The sequence below is a fragment of the Ctenopharyngodon idella genome, chromosome 4, assembly GCF_019924925.1.
Source record: "Ctenopharyngodon idella isolate HZGC_01 chromosome 4, HZGC01, whole genome shotgun sequence".
Taxonomy (NCBI): Eukaryota; Metazoa; Chordata; class Actinopteri; order Cypriniformes; family Xenocyprididae; genus Ctenopharyngodon; species Ctenopharyngodon idella.
Genome location: NC_067223.1, coordinates 18199077 through 18214721, shown reverse-complemented (window position 1 = coordinate 18214721; position 15645 = coordinate 18199077). Strand labels below are relative to the sequence as shown.

The following is a 15645-nucleotide window of genomic DNA, read 5'->3' as shown; positions in this document are numbered from 1 at the left end:
TCGGTGAGCAGAGCGGTGTAGTAGAGGGAGCACGCAGGCCCAAGGGGGCGGAGGTACAGCTCGAGTTTCTCTTCATTGTCGCATAAATCTTTCGCCTTTTACTAAAGATTTCCGTGGAGGGGAACGTTTGCGAGTGTTCTGTATTTTTGGGGGCTCTGCTTACGGCAGAGCCGCACAAGAGCGTTAAAAGCAGAGTGAGCACGTTTGCGCTTGTCCCCCGTGGTCGGGCCTTCTGCCAACGCCGAGCGGAAGGAGGTTGTCCGTATTTGCCGCCTTTGCTGGAGCGGCAAAGGCGCCTGCTGTTCAGAATGGTGCAAATGCAACGAAATCTCAGCCAAACTGTGCATACAAACTCCTTTTACAAACCAGCTGCACATGTTTTTTGTTGGAAGTGTCATCTGTTAAATGCACTTGTCAAATCATATCATAATATTAAACATGAAGTGGCTGAATAAAATGTGTTATTATGTGGTAGAGCTTGTTTGTTTTTAACGGAGAGCTTGGGTAGGTCAGGTCAATAAAAAAAGTTCACGTGTTCTTTTCTGTGCCGGGTCCAAACAAAGAGCGTTTCAGTTCCTTCGCTGACCGCACAAAAGCGCCCGCGTTGGTGGTATAGTGGTGAGCATAGCTGCCTTCCAAGCAGTTGACCCGGGTTCGATTCCCGGCCAACGCATTGCTTTTGGCTCAAGCTGACCTTAAAGCGGTCGTCCGCGAGCCCTTGCTGGAGCAAAAAAAAAAAAGTTTGTGTGGGTCCTTGGGTATCAGCAAAGGTCTCCCCGTCGGGGAATCGAACCCCGGTCTTCCGCGTGACAGGCGGAGATACTGTCCACTATACTAACGAGGAGCTGTAGAGGCTGTCCGTCAAGCCCGACCGACGCTTGCCGAAGGTCCCATATGGTCTAGCGGTATGGGAAGCTCGGCTTGTCTTCGCTTCCCTTGTCGAACAGCCAGCGCGTCTGTCTGCGGCAGAAGCATTTTTAGCCAGCAGTGGAGCTGCAGCAACCTGATAGGTTGTGGTTCCTTTCCCCAACTGCGTGCCTTCGATAGCTCAGCTGGTAGAGCGGAGGACTGTAGGTGGAGAGTTGGCAATCCTTAGGTCGCTGGTTCGACTCCGGCTCGAAGGAGGCCTTTTTCACACGCAAACGCTTTCTTGGCCGCGCCTAAGTTTTGGAAGCTCTACCACTGGAAGGTAAAAGTGCATTCCCTGACCGGGAATCGAACCCGGGCCGCGGCGGTGAGAGCGCCGAATCCTAACCACTAGACCACCAGGGAAGTATGCTACCTGAGTTCGCTGCAACCGCTCAAGCAAGAGCACTGAGGCTTGTAACTTCCTCCTGGAGAGGAGAGAGCGTCTGACCCTGAATCACACTTCTTCCGCCGTGAAACTGTCCCGTGCTCTGTAAGACTATCCTAACAACACCACAATCTGCCATAAAAACAAATCAGCTTGCGAAACATAACAAGGAGAGGCCCGCCGAGATTCAGGGAAACTACTTGAAATGACATGGATTTTCTCAGAATCTCATGCTGTCTGCCCTAGAGAGGAGCCGAAGAGCCTTTTGAATAAAGGAAAGCGCTCTTTCGTCTAAAGGCTCTCGTGTGCCAAAAGGAACCACCCTGCCCCGTGTGAGGCTCGAACTCACGACCTTCAGATTATGAGACTGACGCGCTGCCTAACTGCGCCAACGAGGCATGCGCTTTGGCTGTGCTTCGGCTGTGCTCAGCACTAGCTTCCAGATCATCTGCCGTTCGGTGGAGCTCCAAAAATACTGCTCACCCTCAGCCCTCGTGTCAGGATGGCCGAGCAGTCTAAGGCGCTGCGTTCAAGCTGGGGAACAATAGTCCAACGAAGAAGGGAAGAGAAAGAAAAAATGAAATAATAAAACTGCCATGGGCTGACAAAGAAGCAGATCGAGCCAGCCAGGAGTCGAACCTAGAATCTTCTGATCCGTAGTCAGACGCGTTATCCATTGCGCCACTGGCCCACCGGCCATAGCATTCCTCTCGTGGTCGTGTAATGCGTGGCAGTGCTTTTGTTAAGGTTTAATATCAACTTGTCAAAGGGTTAAAGACTCTAGCTTGAGCCCACAGCCAAAGGTTAGCATTGTCAGAAGTGGGATTCGAACCCACGCCTCCAGGGGAGACTGCGACCTGAACGCAGCGCCTTAGACCGCTCGGCCATCCTGACACGAGAGCTGAGGGTGAGCAGTATTTTTGGAGCTCCACCGAATGGCAGATGCTCTGGAAGCTAGTGCTTCACCGCTCAGCCCCGCGTGAGCAGGTGAGCTTTTAAAAACATTTAAAAATCTTACAGTTCAAAAACTTTTGACGGGTAGTGTATATAAATATATATATAATAGTTTATTGTTGTTTAATATTTATTATATATTCCCATATGTATTATAGTGTATGCATACATATCCTTATACATACTCACATATACACATTTTGGTATTTTACTTAATATTGTTTCCTCTACACATAAACTTTTCTATAATAATAATAATAATAATAATAATATAAGACAAAAAGTGCACAGTATAATACTTTAACCATTAAATATGGCTGGAAGTTAAAGAAAAGAACAGAGCCAACCAAGAGAGCAAAATGATTGTATCACACAGAAACAAGTGTGTTATTTTCTCATGTTCAGTGGGCACTGGTGGAGCCTGGACACAGGGCAGCGGTGCAGCTGGTGGAACCTGAATGCTGGGCAGGAGTGCAGCTGAAGGAGTCTGGACATAGGACAGCGGTGCAGCAGGTTGAACCTGGGCGCCGGTCAGAGGTGCAGCTGGCGAAGCCGGGACACAGGGCAGTGGTGTAGCTGAAGGAGTCTGGACACTGGGTACTGGCGGAGCCGGGACACAGGGCAGTGGTGCAGCGGGTGGAACCTAGGCACCGGGCAGAGGTGCAGCTGGCAGAACCTGAATGCTGGGCAGTAGTGCAGCTGAAGGAGCCTGGACACAGGGCAGCGGTGCAGCTGGTAAAACTGGTGGACCTGAAAGGACTAAGTCATCTGATGCCACAAGATTTGCCACTGTGGCTTCCTCTCCCAACAAATCAATGAAACCCTCATCCTCTTCAAAACATTTTCAAAGGAAATTAATCAGAAAGGTTTATTCTGAAATGCAGTAAATATTTTCTGTTGTCAGCTTCTGCATGAACAAAAATATGTAATTCAGAGGGCATCATAAAAAGACAGGATTTCTCTATATTCTATTATGTATTTTAATTTCTGCCCTGACACCTAGAGCAATCATTTCACTGCCACCTAAACAGATTTATTCCAGGTTTGTCATGACAGAATATACCACATCTTGCCAGTGTTTCGAAAACCACTAGCCTAGACCAAAATCTGCTACTACCTATTGTTTGCTACCAACCTGGCAAAAATGGCCTTCCATTTCTCCTAGCTGAGACAGCGTTTAGATGTACTGTAACTGGAGGTTGACAAAACATTTGAGACCACGAGTATTGAGAGTTTAGATCCAAAATAAAATGATCTGAGATATTCCCTTATCCCTGAACAGAAGCCTGCACACGTTTCAGGTTTTGGAAATAATCCTCGAACCTCAAAACGACCTATTCCATGATGTAATCAGCTATTTTCCTGATGTGTTGAACCAGGGTCAGTACCTGGCGCTGTGGCTTAGATGGTTAAAGCGCCTGTCTAGTAAACAGGAGATCCTGGGTTCGAATCCCAGCAGTGCCTAACCTGTGGCTTGTAGGATTAGTCGTTCCAGCTTTTCGGATATAAAAGTCTCTGCAGGACAGACAGCCTGGACTTCTAGGTGGTAAAAACCTTAAAAAGGTTGTTGCTGACTCCCGCCAGAGTCACGAATGGTGTCCCTTTGCAAGACAGACATTTGCTTCAACCTGGCACTTTCAGACTTTTTTCAGAAGCACATTTTTTTTCTTGTTATCCTTATTGGACACAGCACAGTCAGATCAGAGAGTACGTTACTAATCAGTCAATTAGTTAATTCACCTGTTTCAAATGAGAAAGATAACAAACAAACAAAAAAAGGTGGTGCAGACAGGCTTTAAGTATGTTTGGAATGCCCCTGGCTTAGGCCAAAATCAGTAGAAAGCTCAAGAAACATTTGAGATACGAGTATTGAGAGTGTAGAGCCAAAATCAAATGAGTTCAGACATCCCCTTGAGGCCTGAACGCCCCGTTATGTTTTGGAAATAATCCTCATACCTCTAAGGGACCTCTTTCATGATGTAATCAGCTATTTGCTACCTCTTTCAGACTTTTAAATTGCACCTTGCTTAGCAACGGGCGCTGTGGCTTAGTTGGTCAAAGCGCCTGTCTCGTAAACAGGAGATCCTGGGTTCAAATCCCAGCAGTGCCTAGGCCACAGGACATGGGAGTGTTGCGTTTTAATATATATTCACATATGAAAGTCTTCGCGTGCCGAACAGTGTGCGTCGGCACAAAACTGGAAAACTAAGAAGTGCTGCACACGTGATAGTTGCTTGAAGTGCGCCTTTTTACGGCGCTGTGGCGCAACGGATAGCACACTGGACTTCTAGGATGCGACTGGAGGTGTTCCAAGGTTGTGGGTTTGAGTCCCATCAGAGTCGTGAATGGTCTCTTTTACTCAGGAGTCTTTGTGAGTCAGACAAATGCTTAAAATATCAGATCAGCTGAAAGCATAGCAAAAATTGCTTTCCATTTCTCCTAGCTGAGACAGCATTTAGATGGATTGTAACTGGAGGTTCCAGAAACATTTGAGACACAAGTATTGAGAGTTTAGATCCAAAAGGAAACGATTTCAGATATTCCCTCATCCTTCAACAGAGGCCTGAATGTCCCTCAGGTTTTGGAAGTAATCCCGTAACCTCTAAGGGACCTCTTTCATGATGTAATCAGCTATTTTCGGGCTACCTCTTTTAAACTTTTTATACCGACCAATTTGCACCAGGCTTTAGACCTGGTGCTGTGGCTTAGTTGGTCAAAGCGCCTGTCTTGTAAACAGGAGATCCTGGGTTCAAATCCCAGCAGTGCCTATGCCGCACACTTTTCACATATGAAAATCTTTGCACGGCCAGCAGTGCATATCTGCACCAAACTGGAAATCTAAGAAACGCCTTGAAGCGTGGCTCTGTGGCGCAATGGATAGCGCATTGGACTTCTAGGTTGCGAATGGAGGTATTCAAAGGTTGTGGGTTCGAGTCCCACCAGAGTCGTGGTTAGCCTCTTTTGCTCGCTTGTCTTTGTAAGACAAGCGTGTGCTTAAACCTGGGGTCCACAAACTACTTCAGAAAGCTACCCTTCATGTTCTGCTTATATCCCTTATTGGGCACACCCAAGTCCAATCATAGAGTACTCTACCAATTAGCTCAATTCACCTGTTTTACATAAGGGAGATAACAAGAATGGTTCGAAAACCACTAGCTTAGGCCAAAATCTGCTACTACCTATTGTTGGCTACCTACCTGGCAAAAATGGCCTTCCATTTCTCCTAGCTGAGACAGCGTTTAGATGTACTGTAACTGGAGGTTGACAAAACATTTGAGACCACGAGTGTTGAGAGTTTAGATCCAAAATGAAATGATCTGAGATATTCCCTTATCCCTGAACAGAAGCCTGCACACGTTTCAGGTTAGAGTGCAGCTGAAAGCAATGTAAAAGGTTTTGCCCGCGAAAGCTTCACCTTAACCGTCTTGTAGTCTCTTTCCTCGTCAGGTCAGAAACTCAGGACGTGGGGTGTCTGTTAATGTCTCCTTCCCCGTCGAGCTGGAAAAGCAGAACAAGGGTGTGTCTACCCGGGGGACATATTTATCCCTTTCTAATGAGGAGCAGATTGAAATGTGGCGCCTTGCCGATCCTGGAGTGTGATTGGCCACTGTTATCGGAAGCAGCCCCGGTGTTGCCCACCCTAGTGTGGAACTCATTTGCATAGCAAAAAGTACAGTGTTAAAATAGTGTCTTTAACATTTTACCCATGCATTATTTCTTTACCAAACCTCTTTCAAACTATTAAAGGCATCGTAGGGAACAGATAGACACCAAACACAATATGAAATGGTTAAATCATCGTCCATGCATTTGTTTATCTGTTAACAGGACCGTCCCATGACCTGTTGTTTTAACAGTCAGTAACCATTAACATAAACTGTGCTTTGCATGAAGATGGAGTGGATGTGATGCAGTTTCGATCAAATTAAGGCCTCCAAACTTAGGTATGAATGGATTTAGATAGATCTCTGTGGCCTCTCTTTATTTCAGTCACTGCTGCTCCATCCAGGGGGTCCTGAAGGAATTTTTATGGCAGTCCTTGCCTAAATCTTAGGAATGAGTTTGGTGGTTAGAGTCAATGTGTCGTCCAATGAGAAGTCCTCTCCTTGGTTTTGGTGGGTGCAGAAGGTTCCCCTTCCTGCTCTGGAAGAGGTGTCTGGTAGTTGTCCTAACATCTTATCTGATGCTGCTGAACACTTGTTCATGTTCATTCACCAAAGATCCAATCACAGTGTGGCACATCTTCTTACACACCAGCAGTTAGAGAGGGGCCCTGTCGTAAACTGGTCCCTGGAATGCCATCTTGACTGTTGTTCACAACAACTGTCCACTATACTAACGAGGAGCTGCAGAGGCTGGCCGTCGCTCCCGTTGAAAAAACTGCACGAGGACCAGCAAGCGACCAGCTGATGAAAAGCGTGCTGGCAGGAGTTTGCATCCTAGATTACCCTCGGTGAGCAGAGCGGTGTAGTAGAGGGAGCACGCAGGCCCAAGGGGGCGGAGGTACAGCTCGAGTTTCTCTTCATTGTCGCATAAATCTTTCGCCTTTTACTAAAGATTTCCGTGGAGGGGAACGTTTGCGAGTGTTCTGTATTTTTGGGGGCTCTGCTTACGGCAGAGCCGCACAAGAGCGTTAAAAGCAGAGTGAGCACGTTTGCGCTTGTCCCCCGTGGTCGGGCCTTCTGCCAACGCCGAGCGGAAGGAGGTTGTCCGTATTTGCCGCCTTTGCTGGAGCGGCAAAGGCGCCTGCTGTTCAGAATGGTGCAAATGCAACGAAATCTCAGCCAAACTGTGCATACAAACTCCTTTTACAAACCAGCTGCACATGTTTTTTGTTGGAAGTGTCATCTGTTAAATGCACTTGTCAAATCATATCATAATATTAAACATGAAGTGGCTGAATAAAATGTGTTATTATGTGGTAGAGCTTGTTTGTTTTTAACGGAGAGCTTGGGTAGGTCAGGTCAATAAAAAAAGTTCACGTGTTCTTTTCTGTGCCGGGTCCAAACAAAGAGCGTTTCAGTTCCTTCGCTGACTGCACAAAAGCGCCTGCGTTGGTGGTATAGTGGTGAGCATAGCTGCCTTCCAAGCAGTTGACCCGGGTTCGATTCCCGGCCAACGCATTGCTTTTGGCTCAAGCTGACCTTAAAGCGGTCGTCCGCGAGCCCTTGCTGGAGCAAAAAAAAAAGTTTGTGTGGGTCCTTGGGTATCAGCAAAGGTCTCCCCGTCGGGGAATCGAACCCCGGTCTTCCGCGTGACAGGCGGAGATACTGTCCACTATACTAACGAGGAGCTGTAGAGGCTGTCCGTCAAGCCCGACCGACGCTTGCCGAAGGTCCCATATGGTCTAGCGGTATGGGAAGCTCGGCTTGTCTTCGCTTCCCTTGTCGAACAGCCAGCGCGTCTGTCTGCGGCAGAAGCATTTTTAGCCAGCAGTGGAGCTGCAGCAACCTGATAGGTTGTGGTTCCTTTCCCCAACTGCGTGCCTTCGATAGCTCAGCTGGTAGAGCGGAGGACTGTAGGTGGAGAGTTGGCAATCCTTAGGTCGCTGGTTCGACTCCGGCTCGAAGGAGGCCTTTTTCACACGCAAACGCTTTCTTGGCCGCGCCTAAGTTTTGGAAGCTCTACCACTGGAAGGTAAAAGTGCATTCCCTGACCGGGAATCGAACCCGGGCCGCGGCGGTGAGAGCGCCGAATCCTAACCACTAGACCACCAGGGAAGTATGCTACCTGAGTTCGCTGCAACCGCTCAAGCAAGAGCACTGAGGCTTGTAACTTCCTCCTGGAGAGGAGAGAGCGTCTGACCCTGAATCACACTTCTTCCGCCGTGAAACTGTCCCGTGCTCTGTAAGACTATCCTAACAACACCACAATCTGCCATAAAAACAAATCAGCTTGCGAAACATAACAAGGAGAGGCCCGCCGAGATTCAGGGAAACTACTTGAAATGACATGGATTTTCTCAGAATCTCATGCTGTCTGCCCTAGAGAGGAGCCGAAGAGCCTTTTGAATAAAGGAAAGCGCTCTTTCGTCTAAAGGCTCTCGTGTGCCAAAAGGAACCACCCTGCCCCGTGTGAGGCTCGAACTCACGACCTTCAGATTATGAGACTGACGCGCTGCCTAACTGCGCCAACGAGGCATGCGCTTTGGCTGTGCTTCGGCTGTGCTCAGCACTAGCTTCCAGATCATCTGCCGTTCGGTGGAGCTCCAAAAATACTGCTCACCCTCAGCCCTCGTGTCAGGATGGCCGAGCAGTCTAAGGCGCTGCGTTCAAGCTGGGGAACAATAGTCCAACGAAGAAGGGAAGAGAAAGAAAAAATGAAATAATAAAACTGCCATGGGCTGACAAAGAAGCAGATCGAGCCAGCCAGGAGTCGAACCTAGAATCTTCTGATCCGTAGTCAGACGCGTTATCCATTGCGCCACTGGCCCACCGGCCATAGCATTCCTCTCGTGGTCGTGTAATGCGTGGCAGTGCTTTTGTTAAGGTTTAATATCAACTTGTCAAAGGGTTAAAGACTCTAGCTTGAGCCCACAGCCAAAGGTTAGCATTGTCAGAAGTGGGATTCGAACCCACGCCTCCAGGGGAGACTGCGACCTGAACGCAGCGCCTTAGACCGCTCGGCCATCCTGACACGAGAGCTGAGGGTGAGCAGTATTTTTGGAGCTCCACCGAATGGCAGATGCTCTGGAAGCTAGTGCTTCACCGCTCAGCCCCGCGTGAGCAGGTGAGCTTTTAAAAACATTTAAAAATCTTACAGTTCAAAAACTTTTGACGGGTAGTGTATATAAATATATATATATAATAGTTTATTGTTGTTTAATATTTATTATATATTCCCATATGTATTATAGTGTATGCATACATATCCTTATACATACTCACATATACACATTTTGGTATTTTACTTAATATTGTTTCCTCTACACATAAACTTTTCTATAATAATAATAATAATAATAATAATATAAGACAAAAAGTGCACAGTATAATACTTTAACCATTAAATATGGCTGGAAGTTAAAGAAAAGAACAGAGCCAACCAAGAGAGCAAAATGATTGTATCACACAGAAACAAGTGTGTTATTTTCTCATGTTCAGTGGGCACTGGTGGAGCCTGGACACAGGGCAGCGGTGCAGCTGGTGGAACCTGAATGCTGGGCAGGAGTGCAGCTGAAGGAGTCTGGACATAGGACAGCGGTGCAGCAGGTTGAACCTGGGCGCCGGTCAGAGGTGCAGCTGGCGAAGCCGGGACACAGGGCAGTGGTGTAGCTGAAGGAGTCTGGACACTGGGTACTGGCGGAGCCGGGACACAGGGCAGTGGTGCAGCGGGTGGAACCTAGGCACCGGGCAGAGGTGCAGCTGGCAGAACCTGAATGCTGGGCAGTAGTGCAGCTGAAGGAGCCTGGACACAGGGCAGCGGTGCAGCTGGTAAAACTGGTGGACCTGAAAGGACTAAGTCATCTGATGCCACAAGATTTGCCACTGTGGCTTCCTCTCCCAACAAATCAATGAAACCCTCATCCTCTTCAAAACATTTTCAAAGGAAATTAATCAGAAAGGTTTATTCTGAAATGCAGTAAATATTTTCTGTTGTCAGCTTCTGCATGAACAAAAATATGTAATTCAGAGGGCATCATAAAAAGACAGGATTTCTCTATATTCTATTATGTATTTTAATTTCTGCCCTGACACCTAGAGCAATCATTTCACTGCCACCTAAACAGATTTATTCCAGGTTTGTCATGACAGAATATACCACATCTTGCCAGTGTTTCGAAAACCACTAGCCTAGACCAAAATCTGCTACTACCTATTGTTTGCTACCAACCTGGCAAAAATGGCCTTCCATTTCTCCTAGCTGAGACAGCGTTTAGATGTACTGTAACTGGAGGTTGACAAAACATTTGAGACCACGAGTATTGAGAGTTTAGATCCAAAATAAAATGATCTGAGATATTCCCTTATCCCTGAACAGAAGCCTGCACACGTTTCAGGTTTTGGAAATAATCCTCGAACCTCAAAACGACCTATTCCATGATGTAATCAGCTATTTTCCTGATGTGTTGAACCAGGGTCAGTACCTGGCGCTGTGGCTTAGATGGTTAAAGCGCCTGTCTAGTAAACAGGAGATCCTGGGTTCGAATCCCAGCAGTGCCTAACCTGTGGCTTGTAGGATTAGTCGTTCCAGCTTTTCGGATATAAAAGTCTCTGCAGGACAGACAGCCTGGACTTCTAGGTGGTAAAAACCTTAAAAAGGTTGTTGCTGACTCCCGCCAGAGTCACGAATGGTGTCCCTTTGCAAGACAGACATTTGCTTCAACCTGGCACTTTCAGACTTTTTTCAGAAGCACATTTTTTTTCTTGTTATCCTTATTGGACACAGCACAGTCAGATCAGAGAGTACGTTACTAATCAGTCAATTAGTTAATTCACCTGTTTCAAATGAGAAAGATAACAAACAAACAAAAAAAGGTGGTGCAGACAGGCTTTAAGTATGTTTGGAATGCCCCTGGCTTAGGCCAAAATCAGTAGAAAGCTCAAGAAACATTTGAGATACGAGTATTGAGAGTGTAGAGCCAAAATCAAATGAGTTCAGACATCCCCTTGAGGCCTGAACGCCCCGTTATGTTTTGGAAATAATCCTCATACCTCTAAGGGACCTCTTTCATGATGTAATCAGCTATTTGCTACCTCTTTCAGACTTTTAAATTGCACCTTGCTTAGCAACGGGCGCTGTGGCTTAGTTGGTCAAAGCGCCTGTCTCGTAAACAGGAGATCCTGGGTTCAAATCCCAGCAGTGCCTAGGCCACAGGACATGGGAGTGTTGCGTTTTAATATATATTCACATATGAAAGTCTTCGCGTGCCGAACAGTGTGCGTCGGCACAAAACTGGAAAACTAAGAAGTGCTGCACACGTGATAGTTGCTTGAAGTGCGCCTTTTTACGGCGCTGTGGCGCAACGGATAGCACACTGGACTTCTAGGATGCGACTGGAGGTGTTCCAAGGTTGTGGGTTTGAGTCCCATCAGAGTCGTGAATGGTCTCTTTTACTCAGGAGTCTTTGTGAGTCAGACAAATGCTTAAAATATCAGATCAGCTGAAAGCATAGCAAAAATTGCTTTCCATTTCTCCTAGCTGAGACAGCATTTAGATGGATTGTAACTGGAGGTTCCAGAAACATTTGAGACACAAGTATTGAGAGTTTAGATCCAAAAGGAAACGATTTCAGATATTCCCTCATCCTTCAACAGAGGCCTGAATGTCCCTCAGGTTTTGGAAGTAATCCCGTAACCTCTAAGGGACCTCTTTCATGATGTAATCAGCTATTTTCGGGCTACCTCTTTTAAACTTTTTATACCGACCAATTTGCACCAGGCTTTAGACCTGGTGCTGTGGCTTAGTTGGTCAAAGCGCCTGTCTTGTAAACAGGAGATCCTGGGTTCAAATCCCAGCAGTGCCTATGCCGCACACTTTTCACATATGAAAATCTTTGCACGGCCAGCAGTGCATATCTGCACCAAACTGGAAATCTAAGAAACGCCTTGAAGCGTGGCTCTGTGGCGCAATGGATAGCGCATTGGACTTCTAGGTTGCGAATGGAGGTATTCAAAGGTTGTGGGTTCGAGTCCCACCAGAGTCGTGGTTAGCCTCTTTTGCTCGCTTGTCTTTGTAAGACAAGCGTGTGCTTAAACCTGGGGTCCACAAACTACTTCAGAAAGCTACCCTTCATGTTCTGCTTATATCCCTTATTGGGCACACCCAAGTCCAATCATAGAGTACTCTACCAATTAGCTCAATTCACCTGTTTTACATAAGGGAGATAACAAGAATGGTTCGAAAACCACTAGCTTAGGCCAAAATCTGCTACTACCTATTGTTGGCTACCTACCTGGCAAAAATGGCCTTCCATTTCTCCTAGCTGAGACAGCGTTTAGATGTACTGTAACTGGAGGTTGACAAAACATTTGAGACCACGAGTGTTGAGAGTTTAGATCCAAAATGAAATGATCTGAGATATTCCCTTATCCCTGAACAGAAGCCTGCACACGTTTCAGGTTAGAGTGCAGCTGAAAGCAATGTAAAAGGTTTTGCCCGCGAAAGCTTCACCTTAACCGTCTTGTAGTCTCTTTCCTCGTCAGGTCAGAAACTCAGGACGTGGGGTGTCTGTTAATGTCTCCTTCCCCGTCGAGCTGGAAAAGCAGAACAAGGGTGTGTCTACCCGGGGGACATATTTATCCCTTTCTAATGAGGAGCAGATTGAAATGTGGCGCCTTGCCGATCCTGGAGTGTGATTGGCCACTGTTATCGGAAGCAGCCCCGGTGTTGCCCACCCTAGTGTGGAACTCATTTGCATAGCAAAAAGTACAGTGTTAAAATAGTGTCTTTAACATTTTACCCATGCATTATTTCTTTACCAAACCTCTTTCAAACTATTAAAGGCATCGTAGGGAACAGATAGACACCAAACACAATATGAAATGGTTAAATCATCGTCCATGCATTTGTTTATCTGTTAACAGGACCGTCCCATGACCTGTTGTTTTAACAGTCAGTAACCATTAACATAAACTGTGCTTTGCATGAAGATGGAGTGGATGTGATGCAGTTTCGATCAAATTAAGGCCTCCAAACTTAGGTATGAATGGATTTAGATAGATCTCTGTGGCCTCTCTTTATTTCAGTCACTGCTGCTCCATCCAGGGGGTCCTGAAGGAATTTTTATGGCAGTCCTTGCCTAAATCTTAGGAATGAGTTTGGTGGTTAGAGTCAATGTGTCGTCCAATGAGAAGTCCTCTCCTTGGTTTTGGTGGGTGCAGAAGGTTCCCCTTCCTGCTCTGGAAGAGGTGTCTGGTAGTTGTCCTAACATCTTATCTGATGCTGCTGAACACTTGTTCATGTTCATTCACCAAAGATCCAATCACAGTGTGGCACATCTTCTTACACACCAGCAGTTAGAGAGGGGCCCTGTCGTAAACTGGTCCCTGGAATGCCATCTTGACTGTTGTTCACAACAACTGTCCACTATACTAACGAGGAGCTGCAGAGGCTGGCCGTCGCTCCCGTTGAAAAAACTGCACGAGGACCAGCAAGCGACCAGCTGATGAAAAGCGTGCTGGCAGGAGTTTGCATCCTAGATTACCCTCGGTGAGCAGAGCGGTGTAGTAGAGGGAGCACGCAGGCCCAAGGGGGCGGAGGTACAGCTCGAGTTTCTCTTCATTGTCGCATAAATCTTTCGCCTTTTACTAAAGATTTCCGTGGAGGGGAACGTTTGCGAGTGTTCTGTATTTTTGGGGGCTCTGCTTACGGCAGAGCCGCACAAGAGCGTTAAAAGCAGAGTGAGCACGTTTGCGCTTGTCCCCCGTGGTCGGGCCTTCTGCCAACGCCGAGCGGAAGGAGGTTGTCCGTATTTGCCGCCTTTGCTGGAGCGGCAAAGGCGCCTGCTGTTCAGAATGGTGCAAATGCAACGAAATCTCAGCCAAACTGTGCATACAAACTCCTTTTACAAACCAGCTGCACATGTTTTTTGTTGGAAGTGTCATCTGTTAAATGCACTTGTCAAATCATATCATAATATTAAACATGAAGTGGCTGAATAAAATGTGTTATTATGTGGTAGAGCTTGTTTGTTTTTAACGGAGAGCTTGGGTAGGTCAGGTCAATAAAAAAAGTTCACGTGTTCTTTTCTGTGCCGGGTCCAAACAAAGAGCGTTTCAGTTCCTTCGCTGACTGCACAAAAGCGCCTGCGTTGGTGGTATAGTGGTGAGCATAGCTGCCTTCCAAGCAGTTGACCCGGGTTCGATTCCCGGCCAACGCATTGCTTTTGGCTCAAGCTGACCTTAAAGCGGTCGTCCGCGAGCCCTTGCTGGAGCAAAAAAAAAAGTTTGTGTGGGTCCTTGGGTATCAGCAAAGGTCTCCCCGTCGGGGAATCGAACCCCGGTCTTCCGCGTGACAGGCGGAGATACTGTCCACTATACTAACGAGGAGCTGTAGAGGCTGTCCGTCAAGCCCGACCGACGCTTGCCGAAGGTCCCATATGGTCTAGCGGTATGGGAAGCTCGGCTTGTCTTCGCTTCCCTTGTCGAACAGCCAGCGCGTCTGTCTGCGGCAGAAGCATTTTTAGCCAGCAGTGGAGCTGCAGCAACCTGATAGGTTGTGGTTCCTTTCCCCAACTGCGTGCCTTCGATAGCTCAGCTGGTAGAGCGGAGGACTGTAGGTGGAGAGTTGGCAATCCTTAGGTCGCTGGTTCGACTCCGGCTCGAAGGAGGCCTTTTTCACACGCAAACGCTTTCTTGGCCGCGCCTAAGTTTTGGAAGCTCTACCACTGGAAGGTAAAAGTGCATTCCCTGACCGGGAATCGAACCCGGGCCGCGGCGGTGAGAGCGCCGAATCCTAACCACTAGACCACCAGGGAAGTATGCTACCTGAGTTCGCTGCAACCGCTCAAGCAAGAGCACTGAGGCTTGTAACTTCCTCCTGGAGAGGAGAGAGCGTCTGACCCTGAATCACACTTCTTCCGCCGTGAAACTGTCCCGTGCTCTGTAAGACTATCCTAACAACACCACAATCTGCCATAAAAACAAATCAGCTTGCGAAACATAACAAGGAGAGGCCCGCCGAGATTCAGGGAAACTACTTGAAATGACATGGATTTTCTCAGAATCTCATGCTGTCTGCCCTAGAGAGGAGCCGAAGAGCCTTTTGAATAAAGGAAAGCGCTCTTTCGTCTAAAGGCTCTCGTGTGCCAAAAGGAACCACCCTGCCCCGTGTGAGGCTCGAACTCACGACCTTCAGATTATGAGACTGACGCGCTGCCTAACTGCGCCAACGAGGCATGCGCTTTGGCTGTGCTTCGGCTGTGCTCAGCACTAGCTTCCAGATCATCTGCCGTTCGGTGGAGCTCCAAAAATACTGCTCACCCTCAGCCCTCGTGTCAGGATGGCCGAGCAGTCTAAGGCGCTGCGTTCAAGCTGGGGAACAATAGTCCAACGAAGAAGGGAAGAGAAAGAAAAAATGAAATAATAAAACTGCCATGGGCTGACAAAGAAGCAGATCGAGCCAGCCAGGAGTCGAACCTAGAATCTTCTGATCCGTAGTCAGACGCGTTATCCATTGCGCCACTGGCCCACCGGCCATAGCATTCCTCTCGTGGTCGTGTAATGCGTGGCAGTGCTTTTGTTAAGGTTTAATATCAACTTGTCAAAGGGTTAAAGACTCTAGCTTGAGCCCACAGCCAAAGGTTAGCATTGTCAGAAGTGGGATTCGAACCCACGCCTCCAGGGGAGACTGCGACCTGAACGCAGCGCCTTAGACCGCTCGGCCATCCTGACACGAGAGCTGAGGGTGAGCAGTATTTTTGGAGCTCCACCGAATGGCAGATGCTCTGGAAGCTA

At 47.5% G+C, this 15645-nt stretch overlaps 1 protein-coding gene and 32 non-coding genes across 33 annotated transcripts in view; 18 read left to right on the top strand and 15 right to left on the bottom strand.

Moving 5' to 3' along the window:
• Positions 1–15645, top strand: part of LOC127510588 (gastrula zinc finger protein XlCGF8.2DB-like) — a 445238-nt gene that overhangs the window by 92600 nt on the left and 336993 nt on the right. The window lies entirely within an intron of this gene.
• Positions 58–172, top strand: LOC127511594 (U5 spliceosomal RNA). The gene has a single exon (XR_007930097.1). It is a non-coding gene; the product is annotated as a U5 spliceosomal RNA (small nuclear RNA).
• On the top strand, positions 602–673 carry trnag-ucc (transfer RNA glycine (anticodon UCC)). Its single transcript has one exon. It is a non-coding gene; the product is annotated as a tRNA-Gly (tRNA).
• On the bottom strand, positions 773–844 carry trnad-guc (transfer RNA aspartic acid (anticodon GUC)). The gene has a single exon. It is a non-coding gene; the product is annotated as a tRNA-Asp (tRNA).
• trnay-gua (transfer RNA tyrosine (anticodon GUA)) lies at positions 1038–1124 on the top strand. Its single transcript is given in 2 exon segments — positions 1038–1074; positions 1089–1124. It is a non-coding gene; the product is annotated as a tRNA-Tyr (tRNA).
• On the bottom strand, positions 1201–1272 carry trnae-cuc (transfer RNA glutamic acid (anticodon CUC)). The gene has a single exon. It is a non-coding gene; the product is annotated as a tRNA-Glu (tRNA).
• On the bottom strand, positions 1619–1692 carry trnam-cau (transfer RNA methionine (anticodon CAU)). Its single transcript has one exon. It is a non-coding gene; the product is annotated as a tRNA-Met (tRNA).
• trnar-acg (transfer RNA arginine (anticodon ACG)) lies at positions 1913–1985 on the bottom strand. The gene has a single exon. It is a non-coding gene; the product is annotated as a tRNA-Arg (tRNA).
• Positions 2106–2188, bottom strand: trnal-cag (transfer RNA leucine (anticodon CAG)). Its single transcript has one exon. It is a non-coding gene; the product is annotated as a tRNA-Leu (tRNA).
• Positions 3639–3712, top strand: trnat-agu (transfer RNA threonine (anticodon AGU)). Its single transcript has one exon. It is a non-coding gene; the product is annotated as a tRNA-Thr (tRNA).
• On the top strand, positions 4285–4358 carry trnat-cgu (transfer RNA threonine (anticodon CGU)). Its single transcript has one exon. It is a non-coding gene; the product is annotated as a tRNA-Thr (tRNA).
• Positions 4943–5016, top strand: trnat-ugu (transfer RNA threonine (anticodon UGU)). The gene has a single exon. It is a non-coding gene; the product is annotated as a tRNA-Thr (tRNA).
• Positions 5108–5196, top strand: trnar-ucu (transfer RNA arginine (anticodon UCU)). The gene is given in 2 exon segments: positions 5108–5144; positions 5161–5196. It is a non-coding gene; the product is annotated as a tRNA-Arg (tRNA).
• LOC127511593 (U5 spliceosomal RNA) lies at positions 6756–6870 on the top strand. Its single transcript, XR_007930096.1, has one exon. It is a non-coding gene; the product is annotated as a U5 spliceosomal RNA (small nuclear RNA).
• trnag-ucc (transfer RNA glycine (anticodon UCC)) lies at positions 7300–7371 on the top strand. Its single transcript has one exon. It is a non-coding gene; the product is annotated as a tRNA-Gly (tRNA).
• Positions 7469–7540, bottom strand: trnad-guc (transfer RNA aspartic acid (anticodon GUC)). The gene has a single exon. It is a non-coding gene; the product is annotated as a tRNA-Asp (tRNA).
• Positions 7734–7820, top strand: trnay-gua (transfer RNA tyrosine (anticodon GUA)). Its single transcript is given in 2 exon segments — positions 7734–7770; positions 7785–7820. It is a non-coding gene; the product is annotated as a tRNA-Tyr (tRNA).
• On the bottom strand, positions 7897–7968 carry trnae-cuc (transfer RNA glutamic acid (anticodon CUC)). The gene has a single exon. It is a non-coding gene; the product is annotated as a tRNA-Glu (tRNA).
• Positions 8315–8388, bottom strand: trnam-cau (transfer RNA methionine (anticodon CAU)). Its single transcript has one exon. It is a non-coding gene; the product is annotated as a tRNA-Met (tRNA).
• On the bottom strand, positions 8609–8681 carry trnar-acg (transfer RNA arginine (anticodon ACG)). Its single transcript has one exon. It is a non-coding gene; the product is annotated as a tRNA-Arg (tRNA).
• Positions 8802–8884, bottom strand: trnal-cag (transfer RNA leucine (anticodon CAG)). Its single transcript has one exon. It is a non-coding gene; the product is annotated as a tRNA-Leu (tRNA).
• On the top strand, positions 10337–10410 carry trnat-agu (transfer RNA threonine (anticodon AGU)). The gene has a single exon. It is a non-coding gene; the product is annotated as a tRNA-Thr (tRNA).
• On the top strand, positions 10983–11056 carry trnat-cgu (transfer RNA threonine (anticodon CGU)). Its single transcript has one exon. It is a non-coding gene; the product is annotated as a tRNA-Thr (tRNA).
• Positions 11641–11714, top strand: trnat-ugu (transfer RNA threonine (anticodon UGU)). The gene has a single exon. It is a non-coding gene; the product is annotated as a tRNA-Thr (tRNA).
• On the top strand, positions 11806–11894 carry trnar-ucu (transfer RNA arginine (anticodon UCU)). The gene is given in 2 exon segments: positions 11806–11842; positions 11859–11894. It is a non-coding gene; the product is annotated as a tRNA-Arg (tRNA).
• On the top strand, positions 13454–13568 carry LOC127511592 (U5 spliceosomal RNA). Its single transcript, XR_007930095.1, has one exon. It is a non-coding gene; the product is annotated as a U5 spliceosomal RNA (small nuclear RNA).
• Positions 13998–14069, top strand: trnag-ucc (transfer RNA glycine (anticodon UCC)). The gene has a single exon. It is a non-coding gene; the product is annotated as a tRNA-Gly (tRNA).
• On the bottom strand, positions 14167–14238 carry trnad-guc (transfer RNA aspartic acid (anticodon GUC)). Its single transcript has one exon. It is a non-coding gene; the product is annotated as a tRNA-Asp (tRNA).
• On the top strand, positions 14432–14518 carry trnay-gua (transfer RNA tyrosine (anticodon GUA)). The gene is given in 2 exon segments: positions 14432–14468; positions 14483–14518. It is a non-coding gene; the product is annotated as a tRNA-Tyr (tRNA).
• Positions 14595–14666, bottom strand: trnae-cuc (transfer RNA glutamic acid (anticodon CUC)). Its single transcript has one exon. It is a non-coding gene; the product is annotated as a tRNA-Glu (tRNA).
• trnam-cau (transfer RNA methionine (anticodon CAU)) lies at positions 15013–15086 on the bottom strand. Its single transcript has one exon. It is a non-coding gene; the product is annotated as a tRNA-Met (tRNA).
• trnar-acg (transfer RNA arginine (anticodon ACG)) lies at positions 15307–15379 on the bottom strand. Its single transcript has one exon. It is a non-coding gene; the product is annotated as a tRNA-Arg (tRNA).
• trnal-cag (transfer RNA leucine (anticodon CAG)) lies at positions 15500–15582 on the bottom strand. Its single transcript has one exon. It is a non-coding gene; the product is annotated as a tRNA-Leu (tRNA).